Raw genomic sequence first — 15,840 nt, forward strand, 5'->3', positions numbered from 1 at the left:
TTCTGTGGATTCTGCAGCAGATCTTCTCTTTCTAACCTCCTCCCACAGTGTGTTGCTTTGTTGCAGATAGCTGGCATCTCAGCTCTTCCCAGGGCAACAAGTAGGCTGAAGGCAGCAGCTGCATACTTCTCCTGAAATAGAATTCCCTTAGTCTCATCCCCAGTTCGGTAGCTAGAAACCTGCTGTTGTCTCTGTTTCCTCTCTGACCCCATCCCAAGTGAATCACCAAGACCTTCTCCTCTAACCTTGCTTCCCCAAACTAATGCCAGTAATCTAGTCTCCAATACCATCAGGCACTCCCTATGAACACACCAGCTGAACAGGCCCCCAAACAGGCAACACACAGCCACCACACTCTGTGAAAATCCAAAGAAGAAATAAAAATCAAGCAAAAAATACCCACCCAACGAAGTCAAATCTGGAAATTAGCACCTACACATATAATTATCCCAAACCCAGATGCCTAGACACCAGCATAAAAACACAACAATATGTTTCCACCAGAGCTCACTTATCCCAACAGAGCAGACCCTAAATCTTCCAACATACCTGAAGAAAAAAAAAGGAGCTTAAAACCAACTATTTGAACATGGTAGAAGTTTTTAAAGAGGAAATGAATAAATCCCTTAAAGAAATTAAGGAAGACACAAGCAAACATTTGGAGGAAATGGAATAAATGTGTTAAAGAAATTTAAAAAATAATCCATAAACACTTGAAGGAAACAAATAAATATGTTCAAGGCCTGAAAATTGAAATAGACTCAATAAAGAAAACACAAACTGAGGGAATTCTGGGCATGAAAAATTTAGGAATTCAAACAGGGACTACAGAGGCAAACTTCACCGACAGAGTATATGAGATGGAACAGTCTCAGGCATTGAAGATACAGTAGAACAATTGGCTATATCAGTCAAAGAAAATATTAAATCTAAAAACTACTGACACAAAACATCTGGGAAATCTGGCTTATTATGAAAAGCCCAACCAAGAATAGGAATAGACAAAGGAGAAGAAACCCAGCTTACAAGCCCAGAAAAATATTTTCAACAAAATCACAGAAAAAAAAATTCCTTAACCTAAAAAAGATGTATATAAAGGCATAAAGAGCAAGCATACAGAACACCAAATTCAACCAAAAAAAAGTTGCCTCAACACATAATAATCAAAACACTAAGTGTACAGAACAAAGAAAGATTATTAAAGCTACATGGTAAAAAAGACCAAGTACCATGTAAAGGCAGACCTGTTGGAATTACACCTGACTTCTCAACTGAGACTCTAAAAGCCAGAGGATCTATAGAGTTGTGCTGCAGACTTGAAGAGACCACAGCCCAGAATACTAGACCAAATGAGACTTTTATTCACCACAGATGGCAAATATAAGAAATTTTGTGATAAACTCAAATGTAAACAACATCTGTATATAAACCAAGGCTACAGAAGGTGCTAGAAGAAAAACTCCCACCTAAGGCTGTTAACTACACCCATGAAAATACAGGAAATAAATAATCTTACACTAGCAAGACCAAGAGAAGGGACACCCACCACCACCACCACCACCTCCACCACCACCACCACTACCACCACCACAATTAACAATCAGGAATTAACAACAGGAATTAACAACCATTTGTCATTAATATCTCTCAATATCAATGATCTTAATTCCCCAATAAAAAGACATAGACTAACAAAATGCATAAGAAAATAGGATCCATTCTTCTGAAATATCCAAGACACACATCTCAACATTAAGGGTAAAGGGTTGGAAAAAGATATTCAAGCAAGTAGACTTAAGATGCAAGCTGGAATATCATTTTAATATCTAATAAAATTGACTTCAAACCAATATCAAAAGGGATGGTGAAGGATACTACATACTCATCAAAGGAAAAATCGACCAAGGTGATACTTCAGTTCTTACCATCTATGCCACCAAAACAAGGGCACCCAAGTTTGTAAAAGAAACACTAGTACAGCTTAAATAAAATATTGACTCCTACACACTGCTAGCATGAGACTTTATTCCCCAGTTCTCATTAATGAACATGTAATCCAGACAAAATCCAATTCAGATAAATACTGGAACTAATAGATATTATTAACTAAATTTACCGACCATTTCTCCCAAACCCAAAATAGACCTTCTTCTCAGCACCTGATGGAACTGGCTCTAAAATTTATCACACAAATCTCAACAGATACAAAAAAAAATTACCACAGATTACAAAGCTCTTCCCTGTGCTCATGGATCTGTAGGATTAACACAGTGACCATCTTTCCAAAAGCAATTTACAGATCCAATGTAATCTCCTTCAAAACTTCACTTCTTTACATACTTTGAAAGAACAATACTCATCTTCATTTGGGAAAATGAAAAACCCAGGATAGCCAAGACAATCCTAAACAGTAAAATAATTTCTTGGAGGTATCACCATCCATGATTTCAAACTGTATTACAGAGATATAGTAATAAAAACCACATGATACCGGCATAAAAACAGACACATTGATCAGTGGAATCAAATTCAAGGCTCAGACATAAATCCAAACAAATGAGCACTTGTTTTTTTTTATAAAGAAGCCAGAAATACACACCTGTAAAAAAGGCAGCATTTTCAACAAATGGTGCTGGTTTAACTGGATGTCTGCACAAAACTCAAGTCCAAATGGATCAAAGACTTTAATATAAAAGGAGGCACAGTGAAAGCAGTGTGAGAAAACAATGAGAATAAGCCCCCATCTCTAAAGACCAAACCTACACACCACTGTATCCCAGCATTCAGTGACTATGTCCCTACCATTATGCCCTAAGAAAGGCTGAAGGGTATGCTAAAGGAAATAAAGCCAAGATGAAGGTCGACCCACAGAGATCTGCAAGGTTGCTGATAAACCTGCTCCTCCAAAGCCAGAGCCCAAGCCTAAAAAGGCCTCTGCAAAGGAGAGAAGGTGTGTGTGTGAGCGGGGGGGGAGGGGGGGGAGGGACCCCTACACAAGACTGTTGCAAATAATCCTGCAGAAAATGAAGACACCAAAAGAGACCAGGCACAGAAAGCTGAAAGTACTGAGAGATGCCAAGTGACATGTATGCATTTTTAATAACTCTCTACTTCTGATGACTGTACAGTTTGAAATACTATTTAAGTCAAGTTTTATAAAAAGGCTATGTTGTTAGCACACATTGCTAACAAAAGACATTGTTTTGTGGGGAATGATTGCATGTCATTAACAAAATGTCTCCCAAGCTGTATTGATGAGAGAAAACTTCTTTCCCTGATAATTTTCAAAGACTCCTGCTGGCTCCCAGGAGACACATCCTGGTGTTGACATATGTGGCCACAATGAAACAAAATGCCTTGTGGTGTGGGAAAACTAAATTCATTTTTATATTCTTATCCCCCTGTGCCATCAACATAGACTTAATTCCCTTAAAACCAGAGACTTGTTAGAACCTGATTCCCCCAAATTGGTTTTCCAGTCTACTGGGGGATCTTAACTTTTCAGTAATATCACTGAGTGTCCTCAGAAGAGAGGTGGTTCTTTTTTTTTTTTTATAAAAGATTGTGGATCTTCAGATTGATAACTCTGCTATTTTCATTTCATTTCCTGAAAGTCAGGGTCATCTTGTGAAAAGTTGTTAAACAACATCCTTAATGTGAAATGTCCACCCTCACTCTAAGCTACATCCTCCTTTTCAAAGCATTGAATGTAGATTTCATTGGGTTTTATAGTGGCTTTCTGATTTGGATAATCTATACAAGAAGGGAGTTTGGAAGTTCTTGTATACTGTTAATTATCGTCTGCCCATGTCCTGCCTGAAATACTATGATTGTTTATGAAAAGTGTCTTTAATAAGCCTGGACACAGTTAAGCTTACAAAAAGGCCGACCAACCAACCAACCAACCAACCAACCAACCAACCAAACAAACAAACAAACAAACAAACAAAAAACAGAAGAGAAAGTGGGAAACAGCCTTGAATATATTTGTACAGGAGACAACATTCTAAATAGAACACCATAGTGCAGGCACTTATATAAACAATTGATAAATGGGATCATATTAAACTGAAAAGCTTCTATAAGGCAAAGAAAACTGTCAATAGGACAACATGTTAGTCTACATACAGATTGGGAAACGATTTTTGCCAACTCCATACTTGAGAGGGGGCTAACATTCAAAATATATAAAGAATTCAAAATTAGATATCGACATGCCAAATAATCCAATTTTAAAATGGGGTCTAGATCTAAACAGAGAATTCTAAATAAAGGAATCACAAATAGCTGAGAAAAACTTAAAGATATGTTCAACATCCATTGTCATCAAGGAAATGCAAATCAAAACTACACTGAGATTCCATCTTCCACTTGTCAGGATGATGTGGAAAAAGAGGAAAACTCCTCCATTGCTGTTAGAAGTGCAAACTTGTGCAACCACGCAACCACTTTGGAAATCAATATGGAGGTCCCTCAGAAAGTTGGAAATTTATACACCTCAAGATCCAGCTATACCACTCCTGGGCATATACCCAAGGGATGTTCCATCCTACCAAAAGGCACTTGCTTACTATGTTCATAATGGCTTTATTTATAATAACCAGAAACTGGAAACAACCCAGATGTCCCTCAACAAAAGAATGGAAAAGGAACTGTGGTATATTTACACAACAGAGTATTACTCAGCTGTTAAAAATAACATAATAAAAAAATTTCAGGCAAATGGATGGAACTAAAACAAAAAATCATCCTGAGTGAGGTAACCCAAACCCAGAAAGACAAATGTGGTATGTTTTCTTAGTTAGGGGTTTCTATTGCTGTGAAGAGGTACTATGACCACAGTAACTTTTATAAAGGAAAGTATTTAATTGGAGCTGGCTTACAGTTCAGAGGGTTTTTGTTCCCATTGTCTTCATGGCAGTGACATGCAAACAGGCATGCTGCTGAACAAGGGGCCAAGAGTTCTAAATCTGAATTAGCAGTGCCGCAGGAAGTGAGTGTGACACTTGGCCAGGCTTAAGCCACTCCCAGTGACACACTTCCTCCAAAAAGGCCACAAGCATTCCTGTAAAGCTATGCCTCCTAATAGTACCACTCCCTATGGGCCTTTAGGGGCCATTTTCATTCAACCCACCACATATGTATTCACTTATAAGCACATATTACCTGCTAGGAAAATGATAGCCAAGCCATAGTCCATAGATGCAGAAAGGTTTTAGGTAAAGAGGAGGGGTCTAAGTGTGATGCATGGATCTCCCTTGTAAGGGGAAACTGAATAGATTTTGTGGGTCAGCTAGGGGTAGGTGAGGATGGGAGTGGGAGAGATCAGGTTGAGGGAGGATAGGATGGAAGGAGACTGCTGTAATAAGGGACATTTGGTGAGTGGTTAGAAACAGTGAAGTAGAAACTAACAGGAATATACAAATGTGATCCTAATGTGGATTCTTAGTAATGGGGGATATGGAGTCTCAACTGGCCATATTTTGTAGCCAGGCAGGATTTTGTTGTGGCAGGAGTGGGTTGCAGTCAATTGACTTGTTGGTCAAGGGGGTCCCACAGAAATCCTTAAACAGGGGTCCCATTGTTGAAGACAACACCCTCACAACTCACTGAACATGGAGAAGTTGAAATGGTACCTATATGGAATCTTTAACCCTAAATTATAGTCTCTTTGGTGCTGGAAGATACTCTGTAGAATAAGGAAAGAAAAACCTGAATGCTAATTCAGGCACACAACCTTTGACATACAATCTGTTTGCCTGCAAAATATGCTAAGGAAATGGTGGAACATAACTTGTGGGAGTAGCCAATCATTGTCTGATTTAACTTAAGGTACACTTAATGAGAAGGAACCCATACCTGACACTGCTTGGGTATCAAGAAGCACAGACTAAAGAGCCCAGAGACCTAGGGTAGAACCAAACACAACTGACAAAAATTAAAATGATTTCTAATTATATTCTGTTATACTCATAGATCACCACCTTATCTAGTCATTATCAAAGAAGCTTCCTCCAACAGTAGAGGGAGACATATACAGAAACCCACAGCCAGACATTATGTGGAGATGTGCCCTCCCCCAAGCCTTGAGTAGACTGGCTCAGACCATGTTTGTCACAGTTGCTAGCTCACCTAGGGTGGAGTCTCCTGACCTAGGTAAAGTCTTTTGTCTGCCACATCTGCATTTCCTGCTGAGCAGCTGAGCTTGTTTTCCTGATAGATCCTGACAAAGCAACCAGAGGAGATCCTGGCATAGTGGGGGATTGGTTCCCTCCCTTTAAAAATCAGACCCTAGAATTAAAGTTGAGCCTTGATCAGAGAACTTTGTCTTGGCTCCTTTTTTCTCTCACCACCTTTTCCATCTAACCCCAGCTTTCCTTTCAGGAACACAGTAAGCTGTGGCTGCTGGCAGCTACATGGAGAGATAGTTTAAACTGGAGGTCTCCATCAAATTCCTCCTCTCAGAGCTCATGGATCCCCTCAGAAGAGGAAGCTGAAAGATTGGAAGAGTTAGAGAGGGATCTAGGGCATCAGGAGAATCCTGTCCTCTGAGTTAACTAAGCAAGGCACATATGATCTTACATAGACTGAAGCAGCAATTACAGGGCCTATATGGGTCTACACCAGGTCCTGTGGTATATATATTATAGCTATTAGCTTAGTGTTTTTAGGGGACTGCTGACTGTGAAAACAAGTGGGCATCTGACTCTTGTGCCTGCTCTTGAGACTCTTTCCTCCTGTTGGATTACCATATCCAACTTCAAAATGATAGTTTTTCTTTATCTTTTTGTATTTTATATTGTCATGTTTGGTTGCTATCTCTTAGAAGCCTGTTCTTTTCTAATGAGAGACAGAAATGGAGTGAATTCATATGAGAGGGAATGTGTAGAGAAACTGGGATGAATAGAGGGAGGGTAAACTAAAGTAAAATAAGTTAAACTAAACTAAAATGGCCCTTTATTACCTTTAACAAATGAAATTATAATCTTAGATAGCAATGAAACAAATTTACAAAGTGTATTTATAAGACAATTGGCCTAATCTCTTCAAAATATCAAGAATGTGAGAGAAGGTTAAAGGAACTATTATCTATCAGAAATAACAACTCAGTATGATCTATATGTAGCAGTTAGACTGAGCTCAAGAGTTAATATAACATCATCTAAATCTGATTCTGCCTAACTAACATGCAAACATTGGTAAGTCATTTAACTTCTCTGTGCTTCAGTTTTTTTCATTTGCAAAATGAAGATGATAGTTAACTTAAAGGAGTACTGTGATGGTTAAATGAATTGTTAACTATAGAAAATGGTGCCCATGACAAAAGAAACACTTATGTATATGTATGCATTGTATGTATTGTAGAACACGGACAGATAGTGATTACCCCTAACTATATTCTGGGAGAGTCCCAACCTATCTATGATAGTCCCAGGTTAGAGCTCTTTGGCAACAGCTGTTCCATGTGGCAGCAATCCCTTCCTGAGGAACTTTATATAGTAGTAGTAGGTATGATTTTAGCCCCCTCTAGAGACCACATTACATCAGTCCAGTTCCAGCTGGATAGGCTTTTATGGCAAACTGGTAGATTTTCTACCCTCATATGCCTTTACCCAGGTATTTTAACTAGCTTTTCTCAAACCTTTCAAGTAGGAGATATAGAATCAAATTAGATAAAACTTGATTACCTAGTGCTATCAGTCAGTTCTACAATTCGACCATGGGCATTATCAAAATGTAGCAACAAGCTGGTACTGAAAAATTTACATTGTATTTCGCTGTGATTTTTATCCCAGGGCTATGTAAGATATGAGTAACCTTGGGAAAGAATGTTTTGGGGCAGAAATACAGATAAAGGTTTCATCCCTAATAAGATTTGGAAATGAGGGTGGGGAGAAAATATATTTATACATTAAGAATGAGTACTTTGCATACCTGAAAGATCACTTCTTCCTGGATTTGGTTAAGTAACTATAAAATCCTTTGGAAAAAGAACTGAGGCCACAGTAAGCTCATGTGGTGAAGAGACAATAAATCTTCTTGTGTGATATGAGCAGTGAGAATCTGGAAAATGTCAAGTTTATAACTGAGAGGTCTCAGCTTTCTACACCACTCCCTGACATGGAGGTCCTTTTCCAGCTACTGGCATCTCAAGTACACAAATGGGTGAATTCCATTTAAAACTCTATCTTCTGCCTATTTTCAAGTTTTGAAAAGCATAAAAATCTTAGTATCTCTGAGTTCATCCAACGTTTACCCATACACATTGGTTGGAATCCTCACATAGCAACCTTCCTCTGTCCAGTGAATAAGAGCTCTAAAACCTCCAGGAAGATTTCTAATAGACGTCTTTCCCCCAATCAGTGTCTTTGTTGCAAGCAAGAATGCATATATATGTACATGTATATATGTATGTATGTATGTATATGTATATATTTATGTATGTATGTATATGTGTATATACATATATATACATATACATATATGTGTGTGTGTGTGTGTGTGTGTGTATCAGTCCAGTTCCAGTCCATATGTGTGTGTGTGTCTGTGTGTGTCTGTGTGTAGTTAGTATATGCTGAAGGTTATATAATGCTTATATCTTAAATTTTAAATTATGGTTTTAAGCTTTTTTTTTAAGGCTGTGTATTTTAGCTGAAGGTTAGATTTGGTTTTGAATAGAAGCTTTTTATTTGAGGGTTAGGATTTTGGGGGAGACTTTTAAGCCCAGGGCAGATTGAGGTGGCATCTTTTTTAGATGTGCAGAGCCAAGCATTGCTTTTAGTTTTCACTTATATACTGCTTAATGTGTGTTATAGGATTCTAAAGCTATGTTTAATTATTTTAAGTAAGTAATGTTACTGAGTTTTAGTTATTAGGTACAGCCTTGGATGGTAATAAAAATTTTAATCAGGTTATTTTATACTTAAACTGCATTTTTATTATGCTTATTACAATATTGTTTTATCTCAGAACTGATTCTAGATGAACATCATCTCCTAAAGAAAGAAGAGAGCTATATTGTAGTGTCTTAGTTACTTTTGTATTTCTGTGCTAAGACAGCATAAACCAGGAAACTTAAAGAGGAAAGAGTTCATTTGGGGTCTTACAGTTTCAGAGGCTAATTCTATGATCTTTGTGGCAAGGAAGATGGCAGCAAGCAGGCAGATATGGCATTGGACCAGTATGTGAGAGCTCACATCTTGATTCACAAGCATAAGGCAAAGAGAGCAAACTGAGAATGGCAAAACTTAAAGCCCACCCCTGTGACATACCTCCTCCCACAAGGCTATACCTCCAAATCCTTATCAAACAGTTCCACCAACTGGGGACTGAGTATTTAAACATATGAGCCTATGGGGGCCATTCTCCTTCAAACCACCACACCTATCTTGAAAGGGAGAACTGTATTAATTAATCTTATGAGTCGTCTCCTGCATTTAGGAAAGGTTTTGGATAAAACATTTGCTACAAGACAGCTTCAAAGTGAACTGGAAATGCTACAGTTTCATCAAATAAAGGTCACTAAGAAACCACTGAATGATTTGATCTTATGTTATGAATGAAGAAACATAGACATAGGAAAAGGAATAATGAGGTTAGGGAACAAAACTGGTGTAAGGTCAGTGGTAAAGGTACATGCATCGACAATGAAAGCCTTCATTTGATATAATTTGCACCTTTCTAAGTATCAAGAGAAATGAATGTATATTAGTTTCTTTTCAGTTGCTATGATAAAATACCATGTACTCTCAACATATACTTAAGAGAGGAAAGGTTTATCTTGGTTTACAATAACCTAGGAATATAATCTATTATGGTGAGAAAGATATGGTAACAGACAGAAAAGTATTGTGGCAAGAGCAAAAATCCAGCAGATCATATTAACTGTGCACTGAAAAAGCAGGGAGAGATTAACAAATGAGATCAAGTCATAAATGCTATATTTCTTCCAGCAAGACTGTATTTTCTAAAGATTCCATAATCTTCACAGACAATGGCACCATCTGGGAACCAGGAGTGCAAACACATGAGTTTATAAGGGGCATTGCATATTCAAACCACAACATTCCTCTTCTCCTTTTCATAGGCTCATGGATATCTTGTGATAAATGCAAAAATCCTTTAAGCCTATTCCAAAAGTTCTTATAGTCTTTAACAGTCTCAATACTCTTAAAATGTTCAAAGAGTCTTCTGAGCCTCAAGGCAGTCTCTTATGTGTGAACCCTCCCATTGGAAAATTAAAAATTGCTTATTCCCAATGTACTATGTCACAAAATATACAGTTTCACTCTAAATGGAGGAAGGAATGAAAGTCTCCTGAGAAAGGATAGGACCAAAGTGAAGACCAAAATAAAATCAAGCAGGGAAGTGGACTGATATATACTGGACTGAATTCTCTGTTTAGCTCTGTTACCCATTTTTTAATTAGATATTTTCTTTATTTACATTTCAAATGTTATCCCCTTTCCTAGTTTCCCCTCTGAAAATACCCTATCCTCTCTCCCCTCCTCCTCCTCACCAACCCACACATTCCTGCTTCCTGGTCTTGGCATTCCCCTATATTGGGGCATCCAGCCTTCACAGGACCAAGTGCCTCTCCTCCCATTGATCACCAACTAGACCATCCTCTGCTACATATGCAGCTGGAGCCATGAGTCCCACCATGTGTACTCTTTGGTTGGTGGTTTAGTCCTTGGGAACTCTAGGGATACTGGTTTGTTCGTATTGTTGTTTGTCCTATGGGGCTACAAGCTCCTTCAGCTCCTTATGTCCTTTCTCCAGTTTCTTCATTGGGGACCCTGTGCTCAGTCCAATAGATGGCTGTGAGCATCCACTTCTGTATTTTTCAAGCACTGGCAGATCCTCTCAGGAGACAGCTAAATCAAGCTCCTGTCAGCAAGCACTTCTTGGTATCCACAATAGTGTCTGGGTTTGGTGGTGGTTTATGGGATGGATCCCCAGGTGGGACAGTGTCTGGATGGTCCTTCTTTCTGACTCAGCTCCAAACTTTGTCTCTGTAACTCCTTCCATGGGTATTTTGTTCCCCTTTCGAGGAAGGAATGAAGTATCCACACTTTGGTCTTCCTTCTTTTTTTTCTTTTTGTTTTCTTTTTTTGTTTTTTGATTTTTTATTAGATATTTTCTTTATATACATTTCAAATCTTATCTCGAAAGTTCCCTATACCCTCCCCACACCCTGCTCCCCTACCCACCCACTCCTGCTTCTTGGCCATGGCATTCCCCTGTACTGGGGCATATAAAGTTTGCAATACCAAGGGGCCTCTCTTCCCAGTGATGGCTAACTAGGCCATCCTCTGCTACATATGCAGCTAGAGATACAAGCTCTGGAGGTACTGGATAGTTTATATTGTTGTTCCACCTATAGGGTTGCAGACCCCTTCAGCTCCTTGGGTGCTTTCTCTAGCTTCTCCATTGGGGGGCCCTGTGTTCCATCTTATAGATGACTGTGAGCATCCACTTCTGTATTTGCCAGGCACTGGCAGAGCCTCACAAGAGACAGCTATATCAGGGTCCCTTCAGCAAAATCTTTCTGGCATATGCAATAGTGTCTGAGTTTGGTGGCTGATTATGGGATGGATCCCTGGATGGGGTAGTCTCTGGATAGTCCATCCTTTCTTCTTAGCTCCAAACCTTGTCTCTGTAACTCCCTTCATGGATATTTTGTTCCCTTTTCTAAGGAGGAATGAAGTATCCACCCATTGGTCTTCCCTCTTCTTGATTTTCTTGTGTTTTGCAAATTGTATCTTGGGTGGTCTATGTTTCTGGGCTGGAGTATCCATTCTAATATTGAATAAAATTGACTTTCAACCCAAAGTTATCAAAAAAGAAAAGGAGGGGCACTTCATACTCATCAAAGGTAAAATCTTCCAAGATGAACTCTCAATTCTGAATATCTATGCTCCAAATACAAGGGCAGCCACATTCATTAAAGAAACTTTAGTAAAGCTCAAAGCACACATTGCACTTCATACAATAATAGTGGGAGACTTCAACACCCTATTCTCGTCAATGGACAGATCCTGGAAACAGAAACTAAACAGAGACACAGTGAAACCAACAGAAGTTATGAAACAAATGGTTTTAACAGATATCTACAGAACATTTTATTCTAAAACAAAAGGACATACCTTCTTCTCAGCACCTCACGGTACCCTCTCCAAAACTGACCATATAATTGGTCACAAAACAGGACTCAACAGATACAAAAATATTGAAATTATCCCATACATCCTTTCAGATCACCATGGACTAAGGCTCATCTTCAAAAACAGCATAAATAATACAAAGCCAACATTCACGTGGAAGCTGAACAACACTCTCCTCAATGATACCTTGGTCAAGGAAGGAATAAAGAAATTACAGACTTTTTAGAGTTTAATGAAAATGAAGCCACAACATACCCAAACTTATGGGACACAATGAAAGCAGTCCTAAGAGGAAAATTCATAGCCCTGAGTGCCTCCAAAAAGAAACTAGAGAGAGCACACATTAGCAGCTTGACAACACACCTAAAAGCTCTAGAACAAAAGGAAGCAAATCCAAGAGGAGTAGATGGCAGGAAATAATCAAACTCAGGGGTGAAATCAACCAAGTGGAAACAAGAAGAACTAATCAAAGAATCAACCAAACCAGGAGCTGGTTCTTTGAGAAAATCAACACGATAGATAAACCCTTAGCCAGACTCACTAGAGGGCACAGGGACAGCATCCTAATTAACAAAAGCAGGAATGAAAAGGGAGACATAACAACAGATCCTGAAGAAATCCAAAACACCATCAGATCCTTCTACAAAAGGCTATACTGAACAAAACTGGAAAACCTGGAAGAAATGGACAAATTTCTAGACAGGTACCAGGTAACAAAATTAAATCAGGATCAGATTAATGACCCAAACAGTCCCATATCCCCTAAAGAAATAGAATCAAATTGTATCTTGAGTATTCTGAGCTTCTGGGCTAATATCTACTTATCAGTGAGTGTATACCATGTGTGTTCTCTTGTGATTGCATTACCTCACTCAAGATCATATCCTCCAGATCCATCTGTTTGCCTAAAAATTTCATAAATTCATTGTTTTTCTTACTGCTGAGTGTCTGTGGCTGAAAATGGACATGGACTCTAATTCTTCCTGAAGGTCTAGGCATTTCCTTTGAGAGTTTTAAGTATGGGAGAGGGTAGGTAATAGAAAGCTTTACTCTTTTTTTTTTCATGTTTAATGTGAAAACAGTGACTATGGAGTTACGGAGGAGATATGAAGCATCACCTCATATTAACTTCGAAGGTTACATTATGTCATCAAGAAGTAGTATGATAACTGATGTCACAATTTATGTTTTCCAAAAATGCTGTGAAACATAAATGATGTGAATTCATTTATGCTGCTGAGGAGTGGAGGTTGCTTGGAGACTTCACATAGAGCTGCTAAATCATTTTCTTTCAGCATTAAAATAAAGACTACTAGAGGACACGGTTATCAGGACCTATGACATAAATCAAAATATTTACAGAAGTTTAATAATGTTTCAGACAGAACTTTAAAAAAAGAAATCATTTTTATTTCAAATTTAATGTTTGCTTCTTTTTTTTGTTTTTACAAATTCTCTGTAACAAGCCTCTCAAAAGACAATTCAATAACTTTTTCCTAATACAATAACTCTTAAGTATCCAAGTAAATGGCTGCTTTTTGCAGTAGCTTTTGCACCCACGAGAGTGGGAGCCATTCATTCATTAGTGAAAATTCCTTCCGCTGGCTCCCAGAGATATCTGGGAATACTCTGGAAAGTCCTTGGCTAATTATCCCGGGAAAAATGCTGCCTCAGCTGAAACTGGAAGTTCATGGTGGACCCAAGACATCTTATCTTTAGGCCACTTTAAAAAATATTTTATTCCAATTAAGCCAATCTTCTGGGAGACACCTAAAAAGAAAGGGCTTCTAAAACATGGACATGAGCTCTGACGTTAGCAACCCAACTTCCACTCCAAAATTATTGAAATATTTATGGGTAAACCTAACTCTTATAAGAAACTTTCTTCTAACTGAAAAAATGAACAGTGAGGAGCCACCATTGACAGAAGTTACCTGGTGATTTTTTTAACATACATTTTTTAAATGTTAGAAAATAAATCATAAGCTTTGATTTTGACTTGTTGTCAGAAGCCATGTTTTTGCTGATTCTAGACAGTGAGAATGTATTTCTAAATCTGTGTATGGCAAATTTCAGCAAAATTACAAACACTTCTGTTTTTCTTCCTCTTAAGATGTAAACATTTTTTTAGTGCATCTCTCTTTGTAAGACATATTTTCCATTTACACATGATACAGTATGCTGGAAAGCTTAAATAAACATTTCAATCAAATACCTGAAAGCAAAGTATTTTCCAGAGAAGTTCCTACAAAACAAGAGCCACGTGTCAGAGAGGCAGGCAGTCTGCTGTGCTGTGACTCTCTACTCTGGCTCCAGTCACACACTGTGTTTACAGTAACTTCCTCATTGACACAACGAGGATGCCTTGTCTGGCTTTAAATGCTACTAATACACCTAGCTCTTTAAAATTCAGTTAAGACCAACTGTGTGTATGTGTGTGTGTGTGTATATATATATATATATATATACAGTGGCGTTGGGTAAGAATCTATTATGTGCAAGCATTCTTTCTGGCTGTGCAGAATTTTGTTCCTAAGGTGGTAGCCCTAGAATTCCTTCTCAGGACTCCTGCAGAGCTGGGATTGTTCACATCCATGAGAACTGCTATCATCATTACTGTGTCCAAGCCCAGAGGATGAACTTTCTGGATCATACTCTACATCGTTGTCTTTCTTCCCTTCGTCATCTTTTTCGAGGAGCCGTCTATTCATTAAGGCAAACTTGTGAATTGCTTCTCCCACCAAGTACTTGGTCTGCCCAGACACACATGCTTCAATGTCCTTAGAGTTCAGATGGCTCTACAGGAAGAGGTGGAGGCTGTTATCGGAAAGCAAGAGAGCATCCTGCAGGATTTTTCTGAGGAAATCTTCCCTGATGGCTCTGGTCAACATGCTGGCAATTTTTCATATTGAAAAATAGGTTTTTAGATGGAAGTTCTGGTAATGTGTTGCTTTAGAGTCTTTGTCTTAGCCACACAAATTCTCTATACCTTCTTTGTACACAAGACGTTTTCATTGTAAAACACATGCTGTTTGTGTGAATATATATCTCATAGTCGATGTAAGAGTGCCTAAAATCCTCCTTCTGAACCCTGGGGTTGTGGACTCAGACACTTATGAACTCTTCTTTCTGCTGTTCACATCTTCAGCTCAGGACAAGATCAATGAGTGGTCCTGGATGGCTGCGCCCTGCTGAGAGCAAGGTACAGTTGGCTGACTCAAAGCTACAAAGCTTTAACTCTTAATGCACCATGTAGGGTTTTATCTACATATTGTAATATGTATAGTATTTTGTATGTATTTATATTGCCCTGATAAAGAGCAATGAAGACCTGTACATAAGGCATTTTAGGTCATTTTCCTTGACTTATAGAAAATAGATCCATGGTATTAGAGTTTTAAGATTTTATTTAGCTATTTTTTCCATCATCCAGCTTGTATTGAAGTCAGAGACCATTACGGTAAAACATTAGCCAGGTTTTCTTTAGGTTCTCAGGATCAAACTTACCCAAAGTTGTAAGGCTGTATCTTAGCAACAAGTCTAGTTGTTTTTGTTTTTGTTTTTTGTCAATTTGACATAATCTTAGACATATCTGGGAAAAGGGAATCTTAATTGAGAAAGTGCCTCCATAAGATTGCTATTAAGGAAATTTGTAGGGCATTCTCTTGATTAA

The 15,840-nt window shown here is 38.3% G+C and overlaps 1 pseudogene; it reads right to left on the reverse strand.

Annotated features, from left to right (window-relative positions):
* Nucleotides 14,536–15,391, reverse strand: Gm14806 (predicted gene 14806; annotated as a pseudogene).

This window comes from Mus musculus, chromosome X, assembly GCF_000001635.26.
Source record: "Mus musculus strain C57BL/6J chromosome X, GRCm38.p6 C57BL/6J".
Classification (NCBI taxonomy): domain Eukaryota; kingdom Metazoa; phylum Chordata; class Mammalia; order Rodentia; family Muridae; genus Mus; species Mus musculus.